Consider the following 20,539-nt stretch of genomic DNA (forward strand, 5'->3'; position numbering starts at 1 on the left):
ACGTCCTCCCAGCAAGCCCATGTCACAGGTTTGATTCCCGGTCAGAGCATGTACTAGAAATAATCAATGAGTACACAACTAAATGGAACAACTAAGTAGAACAATGAGTTGTTGCTTCTCTTTCTCCCTCTTACAAAACAATGAAAAAAATTAAATGACATTTTAAAAAATGCACTGGCAGGCTCTGTCTAGCTTCAGCTTTGACTATCTCTGTGCCATGATCAATCTCACCACAGAACTGGAGTCTGACTTCAAGGATAGTCTGTATAACAAGCTATGGATGGGCTTCCTGGCCACCACCTTACGGGACATCCAGTGTGAGGTGACAAATGTCCTGAATATCATGCACATCAGCCTTCAACATGGCATTCTCACACAAGAAGCATTGAGAGCACTGATGAGGCCAAGCTGTCCTTCCCGGTGACTCTGAACAACATCTACAGTGAAATCTACAGAATCTCTGAAATCTGCAGTGAAAACATCTCTACTCTGAAGAAGACAGTGGAAAGTGACGGTACCAAGCCGTTTAGACAGGGCATTGGAAGGGATTAGGCCCAAGCCAAGTTTGACTGTTTCCTTTCTGACTTGGCTGCCATGTCTAACAAATTCCAAGACCTCTTAAAAAAAAAATTCCAAGACCTCTTGCAGGAAGAATTCAATGCTATGAGGCCAGTGACCCTTGGGTACCACAGTTCATCCTTAACTTGGAGCAGCTAATGGTGGGGTTCATGGTTGCCCTATCGCCAGTCATCTGTGACAGTCTGACCAATCTCATGACCACCTTTGTTACAGTTAAATTGGAGAGAGTAATGCTGAAGTCCACCTTCAACTGGCTGAGTGGTCTGCAGTTTGACAAAGAGCTAATGTTTCTCAATGCCTGCCTTACCACGGTAACACCTGGACCATCTGAAACAAGTTTGTCTGGCTCTCCCAGATGGCTACAATCCTCAATCTGGAGAGGTGACAGAAAATTCTAGATTACTGGGTTGCCAACTCTGGCCTATTGATGTGGTACCTCACTCTTGCTGAAGTATTGTACAATAGGTGCTGGCTCTGCACATAGACATTGGCAGTGAGGACACTGAGAGGCTGTGCCCAGAGCTGCCAGGTGAGTTCACCTGGCCCATCACACTGCAGGGCTCATTCCCTAAGTGGCCACAGCCAAGAAGCTGAACAAGGCTGTCTGGCATGAAGATAGCTTGTAATGCCAGTGGCTGAGGCAAGGGGGGTCCACATTAGATTTGGGCAGACAGTAGAGAAACTGCAGAGCCAGAAAGCATTGGGCCATTCCCATTTAATAGAATCTCGCAACGGAGGACAAGCACACAGGCAGGGGAAACCACTTCTCAGGCAAACAAACAGCAAAATGGCCCCTCACAGTTGTGGGCAGGCAATCACAATCTGCCCTGAGGGCAAGCACCGTAGCCTTACACAGACTATACACATATGGCACTGCCCTGTGCTCATGCACTAATCAGGCAAAGTTCAAGTAAGCAAGCCCAACACAGTTTTTTCCCCAGAAGAGCTCTAGCAGCCCAGACCATTCCACCATTGTCAGTAGGGAACAAGGCATTGACTAATTCCACTCTATACTCAGACCTAGCTGGTTGGTGCTTTGGGAACAGCCTCTCTCCACCAAGAGGTGGGTACCCCTGGGCTTCTAATGAGAAAGTCATTGCAGGCCAGCCTTCTGCATGGTAGTCATGCTCTTGTCCCTGAACACTGCAGCAAGCTTACTGCCTCCCTGCTAGCTCTAAAGGACTTGGGTACATCTGGGGACCTAGGGAATTAGGTTTACTCTGAGAAGATATGATATTTATGACCATACTGATTAAAGAGACTAGTGGGAGAAAAGAAACACAAAAAGCACACTCCAGGGTAGGGTGGGGACAGCTCTGAGTCAGCCTCTAGTTTGCACTTACTGTAGAGGACTAGTGGACAGTGACACCAGGGAGGAGAGCAGGCCTAGACTGAGGTGGATCTTAATATCTTGGACTTAATTCTCCCACTGTGTCTTAGAACTGCATGGAAATTAATTAGATAATTGCTGTGGGCTGGAAGTCCTGCCATTTTTGTGGTGGTAGAACAGGCCTGTACATGGAACTGTGGAAGTCTGCAGGTGGCTGTGGGATCATAGGTTAATTAAGTAAACTTTAAAATTTACCTTTTGACCTTGTGTTGGGAAAACAGCTGTAGTTAGGCTTCCTCACTTGTACTTTGTCTGATTAGTATGTAAGCACGTGGCAGGGCTATATGTGCATAGTCTATGTAAGGCTATGGGTGCTTGCCCTCAGGGTGGCGGGTGGGATGGTGGATTGCCTGCCGCCATTGGGAGGGGCCATTTTGCTGCTCGATAGTTCTCCTGCTGTCATAAGAAGCAGTTTCCCTTGACTGTTTGCTCATCCTCCTGCTGTTGGGAGACTCTATTAAATGTGAGTGGCATAAGGCTTTCTGGCTCTGCAGTTTCTCTACCGTCTGCCCAAATCCAATGTGAACTTGGCCAGTGGCCAAGTAACAGTCATTAAATGAAAAAAGATAGGGTTTTTTAAATGTTTATTTTATTGATTTTAGAGAGAGGAAGGAAGAAAGCAGGAGAGAGATAGGAACACCTGTTCCTGTACATGCCCTGACTGGGGATTGAATTGGCAAACTCTGCACTTCAGGATGATGCTTTAACCAACCAAGCAATCTGGGCTGAGATAGGTGTTTTTTTTGTTTTGTTTTTCTTAAAGATTTTATTGATTTTAGAAAGAGGAGAGAGACAGAAGGGGAAGAGCAGGATGCATCAACTTGCAGCTACTTTTTCTTTGTGCCCTGACCAGGCACGGCTGGGATTTTGAATTGGCGACTTCAGCATTCCGGGTCCATGTTTATCCACTGTGCCACCACAGGTCAGGTTGAGATAGATTTTTTTTTAGTATTTTAATAGGAAAAATTAGGTTGCAATTCATCCTAACTTTAGACACCAACAAATTTCACAAGTAGGAAAATATGTCAATTGAATAAACATGTTATATAAGCAATAAAAAATTGAAAGTAAACACAGTTTGTATGCATCACATAGCCAAAATTTGCCTTTAAAATTTTTTATTGATTTTAAAAAATTTTATTTATTGAGAGAGAGGAAAGGGGGGGGGGGGAGAGCTGAAAGCATCAATTCATAGAAGTTGCTTCCTGTATGTGCCTTGACCGGGTAAGCCCAGGGTTTTGAACTGGTGACCTTAGTGTCCCAGGTTGATGCTTTATCCACTGCACCACAGGCCAGGTGATTTTTTTTTTTTTCTTTTTGAGAGAGAGGAAGGGGGAGAGAGAGAGAAACATTGATTTGTTCTATTCATTTATGCCTTCATTGGTTTATTCTTAAATGTGCCCTGACCAGGTATTAAACCTGTAACCTTGGCATATAGGGACAATGCTTGTAACCAACTGAGCTACCTGGCCAGGGCAAAAATGTACATTTCCATGTTTTCTCATGGAATTAAGAATTCCAAAGAAATTACATTCCAAAGAAATGTACATTTCCATGTTTCTCATGGAATTGAGAATTCCAAGGAATTCCAAAGAAATTCTTTGGAATTTCTTGAGAAAAAATAACCCTTCCTACTGTGTAGGACCAGCTTTAGGTAGTTACTGTCAGTTTTACCTGGTTGCTCACCCAGCCTCTCTCCCCTTTTTGCTCCTCCTCAGTCCTGAGGCGTCAGTTCTGCCCCCCCCCCCCCCCCCCCCCCCGGGAAGCCCAGTGCTCTGAGCACACAGCCCGCAGGGCTTTGCTGCAGGCTTCCTTCCTGTTCCTCTTTCTGAGTGGTGCTCTTGTGAATGTTTTCAGTGTTATAAGACAGATGACAGTGTGTCAGGGTTGTAAAGGGGAGAGATGTGCACATATGGCAGGAGAAAATCTGTCCAGAGAATTTCTTCACAAGGAAACATCTGAAGCAAATATGTGTGACTGACCTCACCAGGGCCTCGGTCTTGAAGGCCTCTCAGTTCTTACATAGAAGGAGGAAGAAATAACATTTATATGCCAAGCATATTACTTGCAACATCTCATCCAGTGCTCATAAAGAATACCTTCATTATTTCCTGAGGCTTATAAAGGTGAATAGCTTGGTCCACCTTACACAAAGTTAGATTTGAACCCAAGTCCGCTCATCTCCAAGCCTGTGCTCTGTTTGTACCCTGTGAATTGGCATATGACCTTAGCTCAAAGGACATGAAATGTGGCTGGATAGTGAAAGTGTAGGAAGTTGAGCCTGGCTAGGTTACAAGTGTCAGATTTTTGAGACAATGAAGTGCCAAGAACAAATATGTCCACAGTAAAACACACTATGTATTTCTAACACCAGTCTCATAGATCTGTGCCAGATCCAAGTTGGTTTATGTGACTTTATTGATTTTGTTCAAATAGCCACTCAAGCTCACTTGAAACATTGTAGAGTGGGCAAGAACATAATGGCCAGTAGACAGTAGACCAAGGATATAAATGATAAATGACTTTGGACAAGTCATTTAACCTCTCTGGGCTTCAGTGTTCAGTGAGAAAGTTAGACCTAGATGGACTAATGCCTGCTTTTTTTTTTTTTTTTTTTTGAGAGTACATTTATTACAGGTGGGGACAGTGAAACAAGGAAGGGCTTAGGATAGAAGAACCAAGGAGAACCTAGCCAGGCCTGCTTTGGCTCTCTGGGAATGTTATAGAAAAGCAATGAGCCTAGTCAGGGCTGCTTTAGCTTACTGAGAAATCAGAGAAATGGGGGCCTTGGAGACAGTTTCAGGGTGTTAGCCAGGGACCAGCTGCCACTGCCCATTGCTCCATGGATTGCAAGTCTGTGGGGACCCCTAAAGTTTAGGAGATGCATGCCTGTGAGAGAAGTGGAGGAAGGGAAAGGTGCAGGTGTGCTCTTGGGAGGGAGGGTATGCTTAAGGTTCTATCCTTTAAAAAATTAGGGAGGATGATTTTTTTTTTCAGTTGAGATATAATTCACATATCATATAATTTGCTCATTTAAAGTGTACAATTTGCCCTGGCTGGTTAGTTCAGTGGATAGTGTGTCAGCCCTGTGTGCAGACATCCGGATTCAATCTGTGGTCAGGGTACACATGAGAAGCAACCATCTTCCCATTCTCTCCATACGCCTGGCCGATGCTCTACTGCTGAGCCAACTGGCCAGGGTCTCATTGTGGTTTTGATTTGCATTTCCCTAATAGCTAATGATGCTGAGCAACTTTTCATGGGCTTATTGGCTATTTGCATATCTTTGAAGAAATGTCTGTTCAGATCCTCTGCCCATGTTTTGAGGATAAGCGCTTTTTTTTTTTTTGACAGAGACAGAGAGAGAGTCAGAGAGGGGGACAGATAGGGACAGACAGACAGGAAGGGAGAGAGGTGAGAAGCATTAATTCTCCGCTGCGGCATCTTAGTTGTTCTTTGATTGCTTTCTCATATGTGCCTTGACCAGGGTGATAGTGATCTCTTGCTCAAGCCAGCGACCTTTGGCTTCAAACCAGTGACCTTGGGCTCAAGCTGGTGAGCTCACGCTCAAGCTGGCGACCATGGTGTTTTGAACCTGGGTCCTCTGCGTCCCAGTCTGACACTCTATCCACTGCACCACCACCTGGTCAGGCGAGGATAAGCTTTTTAATTGACTTTTATCAAGTAGATGGGTACGAAGCTGAGTTCATGTAGAAGAGAATAATAAAATTACATATAGTTTATGCAATTTACTGCAAATCTGTTTTAATACTTTTGTAGGCCCGTTATATCAGTATTAATCAAGCTGATCTTCCCTACATGCCTGTCTGGCTTTCTTAGCAGCAACTAGTATCTCCCCAGAAATGAATTCTGAGAATCGTGCCAGATTCTGTGAAGAGAAGGACCAACAAGTGGTGGCTGGAACCCTGCTCATGCACAACTGCTTGGGACACACCTTAGTGTGTAAAGCTGAGAGTTTAGAAAAGTCAGTGTGGTACTTTAGAAAAATCGGTTTCTTTAGGGTCAGGGTTTTGGCTTTGGATCTTTAAATTTATTATTTTAAAGGTGATAATGTTTATGTTAATTTTTTTCTGATAGTATATAAGAATATAAAGCAAAAAGTTAAATATCCTTCCTCCCTAATCTCTATTCCCCTCAATCAAGTTCTCCAGAGGTATTCACTATTTAAAAAAATATATATTTTATTTATTGATTTTACAAAGAGAGAAGAGAGAAGGATGGAGAGTGAGAAGCATCAATTCATAGTTGCTTCACTTTAGTTGTTCATTGATTGCTTGTCGTATGTGCCTTGACTGATCATGCCCAGGGTTTCAAACTGGCAAGTTCAGCGTTCCAGATTCACGGTCTATCCACTGTGCTACCACAGGCTAGGTTCACTATTGGGTTTTTTTGTGCATGTATATATGTGCATTTGTGGGTATATATACAAACACACATATAGGTATATATATTGGTTTACACACTTTAAATACATTAAATAATTACATACACTAAGTAATATACTGTTCTAGAAATTTATTTCCACTTATCAATATATCTTGGGAAAATTTTTTTTCCTTTTTATTTAATTTATTGGGGTGACATTGGTTAACAAAATTATAATGGTTTCAGGTGCATAGTTCTACAACACATTATCTGGGGAAATTTTTCTGTTTCCGCCAAAAAGATAAATCTTTTAATGCCTTTCTCATGCCATGTATAGATTTTCATAATTTGCCCTACCAGGCAGTGGTGTAATGGATATAGCGTCAGCTTGGGACACTGAGGACCCAGGTTCGAAGCCCTGAGGTCACCTGCTTGAGCCCAGGATCTGACCAGCATGGTCGCTGGCCTGAAGCCCAAGGTTGATGGCTTGAGCCCCCCTTACCCCCATCAGTTTGGCATATATGAGAAAGCAATCAATAAACAACTAAGGTGCCACAACTATGAATTGATGCTTCTCATCTCTCTCCCTTCCTGTCTGTTTTTCTGTCTCTCTCATAAATAAATTAATAAATAAATAAATATATATTTTCATAATTTATTTCGTCAGCTCCTACTGATAGACTGTAGTTTGTTTATAGTGTTTTTACTATTTAGAATAAGTGTGCAATGACTGTTATACACTATCTTTGGTACTTTTATGAGTCTATCCAAGGATAGATTCCTAACATTTATAATTTTTTTTTTTTTTGCATTTTTCCGAAGCTGGAAACGAGGAGGCAGTCAGACAGACTCCCGCATGCGCTCGACCGGGATCCACCCGGCATGCCCACCAGGGGGCGATGCTCTGCCCCTCTGGGGCGTTGCTCTGTTGCATCCAGAGCCATTCTAGCGCCGGAGGCAGAGGCCACAGAGCCATCGGACCATCTTTGCTCCAATGGAGCCTCGGCTGCGGGAGGAGAAGAGAGAGACAGAGAGGAAGGAGAGGGGGAGGGGTGGAGAAGCAGATGGGCGCTTCTCCTGTGTTCCCTGGCCAGAAATCGAACCCGGGACTCCTGCACGCCAGGCCGACGCTCTACCACTGAGCCAACCGGCCAGGGCTATAATTTTGATATATGTAGTATTGTTCACTTGTTCTCTACAGAGGTGTGACTTATAATTGCTCAAATGCTGTCTTTTCATCACTGGCCAGGTTTGGGTTTTAGCAACCTTTTTTATTTTTTTGATTAATTTTAATGGGGTGACATTGATAAATCAGGGTACATATGTTCAGAGAAAACAGCTCTAGGTTATTTTGACATTTGCTTATGCTGCATTCCCAACACCCAAAGTCCAATTGTCTTTTGTCACCTTCTAACTGGTTTTCTTTGTGCCCCTCCCCTAACCCCCTCCCTCTCCTCCCCCCTACCCGGTATCCCCACACTCTTGTCCATGTCTCTGAGTCTCATTGTTATGTCCCACCTATGTATGGAATCATATAGTTCTTAGTTTTTTCTGATTTACTTATTTCACTCAGTATAATGTTATCGAGCTTCATCCATGTTGTTGTAAATGATCCGATCTCATCATTTCGTATGGCTGAGTAGTACTCCATAGTATATATGTACCAAAGCTTTTTAATCCACTCGTCCACTGACAGACACTTGGGCTGTTTCCAGATCTTCGCTATTGTGAACAATGCTGCCATAAACATGGGGGTGCATTTCTTCTTTTCATACAGTGCTATGGTGTTCTTGAGGTATATTCCTAACAGTGGGATAGCTGGGTCAAAAGGCAGTTTGATTTTTAATTTTTTGAGGAATCTCCATACTGTTTTCCACAGTGGCTGCACCAGTCTGCATTCCCACCAGCGGTACAGGAGGGTTCCCTTTTCTCCACATCCTCGCCAGCACTTATTCTGTGTTGTTTTGTTGATGAGCGCCATTCTGACTGTTGTGAGGTGATATCTCATTGTGGTTTTAATTTGCATTTCTCTAATGATTAGTGATGTTGAGCATTTTTTCATATGCCTGTTGGCCATCTGTATGTCCTCTTTGGAGAAGTGTCTATTCATTTCTTTTGCCCATTTTTGGATTGGATTGTTTGTCTTCCTGGAATTAAGTTTTACAAGATCTTTATAAATTTTGGTTATTAACCCCTTATCAGATGCATTGTCAAATATATTCTCCCATTGTGTAGTTTGTCTTTTTATTCTGTTCTTATTGTCTTTAGCTGTGCAGAAGCTTTTTAGTTTGATATAGTCCCATTTGTTTATCCTGTCTTTTATTTCACTTGCCTGTGGAGACAAATCGGCAAATATATTGCTGCGAGAGATGTCAGAGAGCTTACTGCCTATGTTCTTTTCTAAGATGCTATGGTTTCACGGCTTACATTTAAGTCTTTTATCCATTTTGAGTTTATTTTTGTGAATGGTGTAAGTTGGTGGTCTAGTTTCATTTTTTTTGCAGGTAGCTGTCCAATTTTCCCAACACCATTTGTTGAAGAGGCTGTCTTTACTCCAATGTATGCTCTTCCCTCTTTTGTCAAATATCAGTTGTCCATTAAAGTGTGGGTTTATTTCTGGGTACTCAGTTCTGTTCCATTGATCCATATGCCTGTTCTTATTCCAGTACCAGGCTGTTTTGAGTACAATGGCCTTGTAGTATAACTTGATATCCGGAAGTGTGATTCCTCACACTTTATTCTTCCTTTTCAAGATTGCTGAGGCTATGTGTGTTCTCTTTTGGTTCCGTATAAATTTTTGGAATATGTGTTCTATATCTTTGAAGTAAGTCATTGGTATTTTAATCAGTATTGCATTGAATTTATAAATTGCTTTGGGCAATATAGACTTATTATTATTTTTTTTTACAGAGCCAGAGAGAGGGATAGATAGGGACAGACAGACAGGAATGGAGGGGGATGAGAAGCATCAATCATCAGTTTTTTGTTGTGATGCCTTAGTTGTTCATTGATTGCTTTCTCATATGTGCCTTGACCATGGGCCTTCAGCAGACTGAGTAACCCCTTGCTCAAGCCAGTGATCTTGGGTCCACTCTGTTGAGCTTTTGCTCAAACCAGATGAGCCCGCGCTCAAACTGGTGACCTCGGGGTCTCGAACCTGGGTCTTTCTGCATCCCAGTCCAACGCTCTATCCACTGCACCACTCCCTGGTCAGGCAATATGGACATTTTAATGATGTTTATTCTTCCTAACCATGAGCATGGTATATGCTTCCACTTCTTTGTATCTTCCCTGATTTCTTTTATCAATGTTTTATAATTTTCTGAGTACAAGTCTTTAATTTCCCTGGTTGACTTTATTCCTAGGTACTTTTTTTTTTGGTTGCAATGGTAAAGGGGATTGATTTCTTAATTTCTCTTTCTGACAGTTCATTGTTAGTTTATAAAAATACCTCTAATTTCTGAGTATTAATTTTATATCCTGCCACTTTGCTGAATTCATTTATCAGGTCTAGTAGTTTTTTGACTGCGACTTTAGTGTTTTCTATATACAATATCATATCATGTGCAAATAATGATAGTTTTACGTCTTCTTTTCTAATTTGGATGCCTTTTATTTCTTTTTCTTGTCTGATTGCTGTGGCTAGGACTTCCAGAACTATGTTGAATAAGAGTGGTGAAAGGGGGCACCCCTGCCTTGTTCCTGATCTTAAGGGGATTGCTTTTAATTTTTGCCCATTGAGTATGATGTTGGCTGTGGGTTTGTCATAGATGGCCTTTATCATGTTGAGGTATGTTCCCTGTATTCCCACTTTGCTGAGAGTTTTGATCATGAATGGGTGCTGGATTTTATCAAATGCTTTTTCTGCATCTATTGAAATGATCATGTGGTTTTTCTCCTTCCTTTTGTTTATGTGATGAATCACATTCATTGATTTGCAAATATTGTACCAGCCTTGCCTCCCAAGAATAAATCCCACTTGATCCTGGTGTATGATTTTTTTTATATATTGCTGGATCTGGTTTGCTAATATTTTGTTGAGGATTTTAGCATCTAAATTCATCAGGGATATTGGCCTATAATTTTCTTTCTTTGTGTTGTCTTTGCCTGGTTTTGGAATCAGAATTATGCTCGCCTCATAAAAGGAGCTTGGAAGTCTTCCTTCCTCTTGAATTTTTTGAAATAGCTTGAGAAGGATAGGAGTTAGTTCTTCTTTGAATATTTGGTAGAATTCACTTGTGAAGCCATCAGGCCCAACACTTTTTTTGGGGGGGGATTTTTTGGATAACTGTTTCAATCTCATTTGTTGTAATTGGTCTGTTTAGGTTTTCTGAGTCTTCCAGATTAATTTTTGGAAGATTATATGTTTCAAGGAATTTGTCCATTTCATCTAGGTTGTCTAGTTTTTTTGGCGTACAGTTCTTCATAGTATTTTCTTACAATATTTTGTATTTCTGTTGTGTCAGTTGTTATTTCCTGGTTTCATTGATCCTCTGTATTGTTTCTTTAGCCTCTATGTCATTTATTTCTGCTCTGACCTTTATTATTTCCTTCCTTCTACTAGCTCTGGGCTTTACTTGCTGTTCTTTTTCTAGTTCTTTTAGATGTAGGGTCAAGTTGTTTATTTGAGCTTTTTCTAGCTTCTTGAGGTATGCCTATAATGCTAGGAACTTCCCTCTCAAGACTGCTTTTGCTGTGTCCCATAAATTTTGAGTTGATGTATGCTCATCATCGTTCGTTTCTAGGAATTTTTAAATTTCTTCTTTGATCTCATGGTTTATCCATTCATTATTTAATAACGTGCTATTTAGTTTCCAAGTGTTTGAGTATTTTTCAGTTTTTGTCGTGGTTGATTTCTAGTTTCATGCCATTGTGATCAGAGAAAGTGCTCGATATGATTTCAATCTTCTTAAATTTGTTGAGACTGCTTTTGTGTCCTAATATGTGGTCTATCCTAGAGAATGTACCTTGAGCACTTGAAAAGAATGTATATTCTGCTGCTTTAGGGTGAAAGGTTCTGAAGATATCTATTAAATCAAGTTAATCTAGTATGTCCTTTAAGTCTGCTGTTTCTTTGTTAATTTTCTTTCTTGAGGATCAATCTAGTGATGTTAATGGGGTATTGAAATCCCCTACTATTATAGTATTGCTGTTGATCTCACTCTTTAAATCCATCAAAGTCTGCTTTATATATTTAGGTGCTCCTATATTAGGTGCGTAGATATTTATAATGGTTATATCTTCCTGTTGGATTGCTCCCTTTATCATTATGTAGTGACCTTCTTTATCTCTTACTATAGTCTTTGTTTGAAAGTCCATTTTGTCTGATATAGGTATTGCTACCCCAGCTTTTTTTTCATTTCCATTTTGCGTGAAATATTTTTTCCATCCTTTTATCTTCAGTCCATGTGCATCTTTTGTTTTAAGGCGTGTCTCTTGTACACAGCATATGTATGGGTCCTGTTTTCTTATCCACGCAGCTACCCTATGTCTTTTGATCGGATCATTTAATCCATTTACATTTAAGGTTATTATTGATATGTAATTATTTATTGCCATTTTATTCTTTAAAATTGTATTCCTCTTTTGTATATTCTTTTTCTCCTTTGATCTGTTTACAACAGGCCCCTTAGCATTTCTTGCAGCCTTGGTTTGGTTGTAGTGAATTCCTTGAGGGTTTTTTTTGTCTGGAAAGCTTTTTATTTCTCCTTCAATTTTAAATGATAGCCTTGCTGGATAAAGTAGTCTTGGTTGTAGGCTCTTGTTCTGCCTTACTTTGAATATATCTTGCCATTCCCTTCTGGCCTCAAGTGTTTCTGTTGAGAAGTTGGAAATCATCCTTATGGGCGCTCCTTTGTAGGTGATAGTCTTTTTTTCTCTAGCAGCTTTTAATATTTTCTCTTTATCACTTAGCTTTGGTATTTTAATTATGATTTGTCTTGGTGTTGATTTCTTTGGGTTTTTCTTTAATGGAGTTCTCTATGCTTCCTGAACATGTGAGATGTTTTCCTGCCTTAATTGGAAAGTTTTCAGCTATGATATGCTTGAACAAAGTCTCTATCCCTTGTTCTTTCTCTTCTTCAGGAACCCTTATGATATGGATGTTATTTCTCTTCATGTTGTCACAAAGCTCTCTTAGATTTTCCTCAGACTTTCTGAGTCTCTTTTCTTTTTTCTGCTCTGCTTCTGTGCCTTTATTTATCGTGTCCTCTAACTCGCTGATTCGATTCTCAGCTTCTTTCATCCTGCTTTTAATGCCTTCCATTGTGTTCTTCATTTCTGATATTGTATTTGTCATATCTGACTGATTCTTTTTTATTATTTCAATGTCCTTTTTTATATTTTCTATCTCTTTATTTAGGTGTTCGTAATGACCATCTATTGTTTTTCTAATATCTTTGAGTATCCTACCAATTGTTATTTTAAACTCTGCATCTGGTAATTTGGTTATATCTGATTCATTCAGGTCCTTTTCTGGAGATTTCTCTTGATTCATTTGTGTTGCATTTCTCTGCCTTCTCATCTCTTTGTGTAAAAGAAGGTTTTGGCCACTGGAGTCCACTGGGTGTGGCCTCTGTTCCCTAGGTATGGTCTGTCTGCAGGCCTGCCACCCCCTGTGCTGTTGCTGCCTAGGGCATTTTGGTATGGGTGTTGTCGGTGCCTGCCCACTGGGGCTGTTGCTGTGGTTTCTGCCTTTTCTTCACGGAGTGCTGTGATCACGTGCTCGGGTGTACAAGCCTTGGTGGCCTTGGCCTTTGCCCCGCCCCCGTGGGTGGCGTTATGCTCGGCCCTGAGGGCTGTGGCGAGCACTTTTGCTCAGCTGTGGGTTTCCGCCTGTTTCTGGGCTTCCGCCTCACCCTTGCAAGAGGAGCCCGCTCGTGGGATGGCTGCAAGCCTTGGCTCCACAGGCCAGGCGGGACTGTGTGGCCACGCTCAGTAGTGGAACTCCGTCTGTTCTGGGCTTTTGGCTCCACCCCTGTGGAAGGAGCTGGCTCCTAAGTCAGGCCACAAGCCTCGGTTCTGCGGGTGGGGCAAGGCTGTGCTCCTGCGCCCTTGCTCAAGGGCCGGTCTCCACCCCTTCCGGGGTTCCCACCCTTCTCCCGCAGGCTGGATTATAGGTGGCCCGCAGCTGGGCTTGACCACTTTTGCACGCCCCCTCCTCCCCAGCCGGGCAAGACTGAGCTCACACCTGGGCCCAGTAGTGGCCAGCAAGCTTCCACCCTTGCCGACAGAACCGCGCTTCTGCATCCCACCGCTGCCTGCCCTCGAGCGCGCCCTCAGCCATGTGGGTGGGGTCATTGCAGCTCAGACCCTAAGACTCACTACTGTAGCCCCGAAAGCTCCCTCCTTCTAAGTGACTCTGCTCTTAGTGCCGCGGGAGAGCTTGTTTGGCTGGTGTCCTGCTTCCCTTTGTTGGTATTGCTGTTTCCAGGGGAAATATTCACTTCAGATTTGGGGAGTGACTCGTCCCAGGGGTTAGGGTGGCTGTCTCTCAAAATGTTTTTCCCTGTGCCTCTTAGATTACACTCTCTTCCTGCTACTCTGGTCCTCTCCTCTTTCCCTGTCCCCCAAAGCCCCGGGTGGGTGGTTGTGAGAGAGGTGTTCTGCGTGGTCCCTTTAAGAAGAATCCTGGGTCTGAGAAACCAGTCTCTTTCTCACAAACAGTATCCTGTCTTGTTTCCAGCTAAATACTGTCCATATACCTCTTTTAGGCTCTGGGGCTGCAGGCTGGGGCTTTGTTCCTGGGATTCAGGACCCTCCCCTCTCTGCTAAACTCACTTCCCACCACACGAGTCTCTCCCGGCTGCCATTCGCTCTGGGGAGCTGGGAAGCCCTCTCCGCATTTCTGCTTTTTCTACCAGTCTCAGTGTGCCTTCTTCAGTGTTCCTTGGTTGAAGAGTCCTCTTAGTTTAGTCCAAAGTTGGTTTTTCCAGATGATAATTCTTAAAATTAGTTTGTAATCCACTTTGGTTCTAGGAGGTGGGAGTTGGTACGTCTGCCTACTCCATCGCCATCTTTTCTTCTACCAGGTTTTAGCAACCTTTCTTATTTACTTTTTTTTTTTAAATGAGAGGAGGGGAGATAGAGAGACAGACTCCCTCATGCACCCTGACTGGGATCCATCCAGGAACCCCCGTCTGGGGCTGATGCTCGAATCAACCAAAAATGAGGCTGACACTAGCACCAACCGAACTACCCTCGGCGCCCAGGCTGACGCTAAAACCAATTGAGCCACTGTCGGTGGGAGGGGAAGAGAGCAGATGGTTGCTTTTCTTGTGTGCCCTAATTAGGGATCGAAGCCCGGATGTCCACACACTCAGCTGACACTCTATCCATTGAGACAACTGGCCAGGGCCTCAACCTTTTTATAGGGGTAGGAGAAGTGGTGGTGATCTGACAGGGAAAACTGGTTTAGTTTTTATTTACATCTCTTTAGTTTACATCTAAAGGAAAGCTAGATGTTTCATGTATTTACAGGTCATTTGTGCTTCTTTTTCTGTTAACTCCTTGTTTTATTTTAGTCCAGTTTTTCAATACAGTTGTCTCTTACCACTTTAGGAAAGTTTTTATGATTGTGTTTTTTTTTTGTTGTTTTTTTTAGAAGCTGGAAACGGGGAGAGACAGTCAGACAGACTCCCGCATGTGCCCGACCGGGATCCACCCGGCACGCCCACCAGGGGCGATGCTCTGCCCACCAGGGGGCGATGCTCTGCCCCTCCGGGGCGTCACTCTGCCGCAACCAGAGCCACTCTAGCGCCTGGGGCAGAGGCCAAGGAGCCATCCCCAGCACCCGGGACATTTTTGCTCCAATGGAGATTTGTCTGTGGGAGGGGAAGAGAGAGAGACAGAGAGGAAGTGGAGGGGTTTGGAGAAGCAAATGGGCGCTTCTCCTATGTGCCCTGGCCGGGAATCGAACCCGGGTCCCCAGCACACCAGGCCGACGCTCTACCGCTGAGCTAACCGGCCAGGGCCTAGGAAAGTTTTTATACTTTTTTTTTTTACACAGACAGAGAGAGAGTCAGAGAGAGGGATAGATTAGGGACAGACAGACAGGAATGAAGAGAGATGAGAAGCATCAATTATCAGTTTTTTGTTGCGACACCTTAGTTATTCATTGCTTGCTTTCTCATATGTGCCTTGACTGTGGGGCTACAGCAGACCGAGTAACCTCTTGCTCAAGCCAGCGACCTTGGGTCCAAGCTGGTGAACTTTGCTCAAACCAGATGAGCCCGCGCTCAAGCTGGCGACCTCGGGGTCTCGAACCTGAGTCCTCTGCATCCCAGTCCGATGCTCTATCCACTGTGCCATCACCTGGTCAGACAATTTTTTTGTACTTTAAAGAAACTTTTCTATTGCCTTTGTAGTTTTACTATTTATATGAAAATTTTTGATCCATCAGGTTTAATGTGCTAGGAGCAAGGCAGGGCTCCAGAGCTCCAGACTGTGAGCTGACCTTCCATCCACATGTCTAGCTATCGTCCTGCTGCCATTTATTGAATTCTTTCTCTTTCTGTACATTCATTTTAAATGCCTCTGTTGTGTACTAGATTCTAATTTGTGTTTGGGTCTGTTTCCAGCCTGTCTGTTCTTTCTTTAGTACTAAATTGCTTTGATGGCTATAGTGTTTGCTTTTAAAAATTTGTTTGTTTAACTATTCTTAATATTGTTGTAAAGTATTGTACTTTAATTCCACGGGTTATGTAGAGACACCAAGTCAGGATACCAAAGAATTTTTAGGAGGAGATTTATTAATAAACCGGCTGCATATGACTTACATGGGGTATAGCTGACCCAAATCGTGTGTGTGCAAAATAGCCCTGCAGCTCATTATATAGACTTGATCACACATAGGTTGGGGGAAAAGGAAGAGGAACATGACACAATAATCAATCATTAACAAGCTTACAACATTTGTCTATAGTATCTATAAAAAACATTCCTACATATTAAAACTTACAAGGTAACACAATAGTGATGTCATTTTACATATCAAAGACATTCACAAATATTTTAGCGTCTACCTCCCATCCCTTTGTCTAGAGCAGTGGTAGTCAACCTGGTCCCTACCACCCACTAGTGAGCGTTCCAGCTTTCATGGTGGGCGGTAGCGGAGCAACCAAAGTATAAATAAAAAGATACATTTAACTATAGTAAGTTGTTTTATAAAGATATATTCTGCCAAACTTAGCGAAAATCTGACATAAAGTACTTGGTAAGTAATTATTATTATATGCTTTAACTTGCTGTAACTCTGCTTTATAAATTTTATAAAGTAAAGTTACTTCCCTACTTTATAAATTACCATTACTGTGGAACTGGTGGGCGGTTAGAAAATTTTACTACTAACAGAGATACAAAAGTGGGCAGTAGGTATAAAAAGGTTGACTACCTCTGGTCTAGAGGTATATGTTACTCTCAGGACTCCAGGAAGGGAGGAGGAGTTAAAATCACTGTAGGATATGTAAATATTGTCTCTTATTGAAAGGGAAAGGAAGTTCTTCAGATATTCTTTTAATGCCTGACTTTTCCTCTTTAAAATGGTGTTGCCACTACTAAGTTTTACAGTTCTTTGGTACCTTACCACAATATTACCGATTTAAACTGAGTCTAGGGAAAAGCATGTGCAGGGAGGAGGGGTCTGAAAGTTAAACAGGCAAGGATTTGATACCAGATATCCAGTTTTTATTAGCCTTGTGGCCCTAGACAGATTTTTACACAGCCATGCTTTGGTTTTACTGTGTTTCAGTTTTTTTTTCATATATTATATTATATTAATTATATTATTATATTATTAATATTATTATATTATTATATTATATTATATTATATTATATTATATTATATTATTGTTTATTTTTTTGTTTTTTCAGAGAAGCAGGGAGAGAAAGACAGGAACATCGAACTGCTCCTATATGTGCCTTGACCCAGGAATCAAACCGGCAAACTGGCAACCACCACGGTCTGGGATGACGCTCCAACCGACCAAGCTATCTAACTAGGCCTTAACTTTTTTTTTTTTCAGAGAGACAGAGAAAGGAGAGAGAGGGGAGGGGGAAGGGAAGCATTCATTTGTTGTTCCACACAGTTGTGCACTCATTGGCTGCTTCCTGTATGTGCCCTGACCAGGGATTGAACCCATGCCTTATTGGTTTCGGACAACAGTCTTAATCCAGCCAGGGCTCACCTTTAAAACAGGGTGAGGCACTGGCCGGTTGGCTCAGTGGTAGAGTGTCGGCCTGGCGTGCAGGAGTCCGGGTTCGATTCCCGGCCAGGGCACACAGGAGAAGCGCCCATCTGCTTCTCTACCCCTCCCCCTCTCCTTCCTCTCTGTCTCCCTCTTCCCCTCCCGCAGCCAACGCTCCATTGGAGCAAAGATGGCCCGGGCTCTGAGGATGGCTCTGTGGCCTTTGCCTCAGGTGCTAGAATGGCTCTGGTTGCAACAGAGCGACGCCCCAGTTGGGCAGAGCATTGCCCCCTGGTGGGCCTGCCGGGTAGATCCTGGTTGGGCACATGCGGGAGTCTGTCTGACTGCCTCCCCGTTTCCAACTTCAGAAAAAAACCAACAACAAACAAACAAAAAAAACCAAACAGGATGAGAGCCTGGTCTGTGGTGGTACAGTGGATAGAGCATGGGCATGGAATGCTGAGGTCACTGGTTTGAAACCTGGGCAAAGCCCATACTAGAAGCAATCAGTGAACAACCAAAGTAAAGTACCTATGATCTTGCTCCCTCTCTTTCTCTCTCTCTTCCTCCCTCTCTCTCTAAAATTAATAAATTGAAATCTTAAAAAAAATAAAACCTTTTAAAAAATCAATAAAATGGTGAGAATTGAATGAGACACTGCTATCAGGAAAGGCCCTTGCCTGACCAGGCGGTGGCGCAGAGAATAGAGCATTGGACTGGAATGCCGAGGACCCAGGTTTGAGACCCCGAGGTCGCCAGCTTGAGCACGGGCTCATCTGGTTTGAGCAAAAGCTCACCAGCTTGTATCCAAGGTTGCGGGCTTGAGCAAGGGGTTACTTGGTCTGCTGAAGGCCTGTGGTCAAGGCACATATGAGAAAGCAATCAATGAACAACTAAGGTGTCACAATGAAAAACTGATAATTGATGCTTCTCATCTCTCCATTCCTGTCTATCTGTGCCTGTCTATCTCTCTGACTCTCTCGCTGTCTCTGAAAGAAAAAAAGAAAAAGAAAGGCCCTGGCTGCTGGTGGGCACACACTGGATGTGAAGGTTCCCTGCTACGCCGCGGGGCAGTACCCTAGGCCTGAGCTTTAGAGGTCCTGATGAAGAATCTGCAAGACCAAGGAGATATGCTTCCACACCCCCAATCTTCCAGTGCAGGAATTGCCTGCCCATTCGGCACTAAGTTTGTGACCAGGGCCTGCTCTGGTCAGCTCTTTAGAGGAAGAGTAGTCCCAATAAGTCTGAAGGGTGGCCAAGGTGTAGGTAGGTGGGCTGTAGACAGAACATTAATATTTGGTTTGGGACATGCAGACATGTATGCATGGGACCCTCACTGTACAGAACAGAGTGGGGCATGCAGGAATATGGGGGGTCAGGGGCTCCATCAGTGTTTTTGCCCTGAACCCCTCCAGGTGAAGCATGGGCCTGCTTCCCTTCTTTCCCTCATGACAATAGATTGGTGAGGGTGGGGAGATGTATTCATTCGTTCAACAAGCAGATAGTAGGGACATTAGTTTCCTAGGTCTGCCTTAATAAAGTCCCATAAACTGGGTGGCTTAAAACAACACAAATTTAGTCCTGGCCAGATAGCTCAATTGGTTAGACCATTGTCCCAATATACCAAGGTTGTGGGTTCAATCCACAGTCAGGGCACATACGAATAAAGTGATGAATGCATAAGTGGAACAACAAATTGATGCTTTCCCCTCCTCTCTTTTTCTCTCCCCTCTTCCTCTCTCTCTAAAATTAAAAAATGAATTTTTAAAAATTTATTCTCTCAGTTCTGGAGGCTAGAAGTCTGGAATCAAGGTGTCAGCAGGGCTGTGCTTTCTCTGCAGTCTCCAGGGGAGAATTTTTTCCATGCCCTTCTCTCAGCTTCAGGTGGTCTGGCAATCCCTGATGTTTCTTAGACACATCAATCAATCCGTATCTCCATCATCACATGACTTTCTTTATGTGGGACTCTGTCCTCATCTGGCTTATTAATTCTCTTCTTATAAACACAGCACTCATACTGCATTAAGACCTACCTTACTGACCTTATCTTAACTTGGTTACATCCATAAAGATCCTATTTCCAAATGAGGTCACATGCACAGGTACCAGGGATTGGGACTTAAACAGATCTTTTTAGACCCATAACACTGGGAACTGTGGCTTCAGCAAGGCATGAGCTGGATGGAACTCCCTGTGTGACCCTGGGACCAGGTGAAGCTGAGCCAGCCCTGTGGGCCATCTGGACAAGTGTGGGTAGTGCTGGAACAGAGGGGTGGGTCTGGAGGGGCTCATGTCACTGGCAGTGTCTATGGCCTCAGCCCTGATTTCTCGCTTCCCTTTTACCAGCCAGTGACCTGGAATGGCCTGTAGCATGTGGCTCCAATTTCTGGCGAAGATAAAATTAGAAGGGAGCACTGGACTTTTAGAAGTCAAAGGACTCTAGAGACTACCTAATCCAGACATTTAGCAGATGGGAAGCTAAGGCAATGCTATGAGACTCTTTGTGTTCTGGTTGGGCACCTTGTGGAGAAGCAGGCTGTGGGCTGTGGCTCCAGGTGCTAGGGAAGGGGGTAGCACTAAGTCTGTCATCAGAGTGCTAGTGTATTCCTATGTGTTTTAGGTTCTTTCTTTTTTTAAATCTTCTGATTATTGTTGGCATATACAAAAGCCAGCTACCTTACTGAATTCTCTTGCAGTTTTGTTTTCATAAGCTTCTTTTAAAAAATTTATTATTTATCAATTTGAGAGAGAGAGAAGAAACATTAATTTGTTGTTCCACTTGTTTATGCATCGGTTGGTTGATTCTTGTATGTGCCCTGACTGGGGATTGAACATGTAACTTTGGTGTAGTGGGAGAATGCTCTAACCAACTGAGCTACCTTGTTAGGGCTCTTTTCCTGTTTTTGTACCTCTAATTTCTTTGTTTTTGTCCAGTTGCATTGGTATTACTTCCAGAAAAAGTGAAATAATAAATGGAAGAAGGTGACTTTGTATTAATT

General features: G+C 42.9%; 1 pseudogene; it reads left to right on the top strand.

Annotated features, from left to right (window-relative positions):
* The first annotated feature begins 169 nt into the window (after positions 1-169).
* Positions 170-19,910, top strand: LOC136335571 (conserved oligomeric Golgi complex subunit 4 pseudogene; annotated as a pseudogene).
* The last annotated feature ends 629 nt before the right edge of the window (positions 19,911-20,539 follow it).

Source organism: Saccopteryx bilineata, chromosome 4, assembly GCF_036850765.1.
Source record: "Saccopteryx bilineata isolate mSacBil1 chromosome 4, mSacBil1_pri_phased_curated, whole genome shotgun sequence".
Taxonomy (NCBI): domain Eukaryota; kingdom Metazoa; phylum Chordata; class Mammalia; order Chiroptera; family Emballonuridae; genus Saccopteryx; species Saccopteryx bilineata.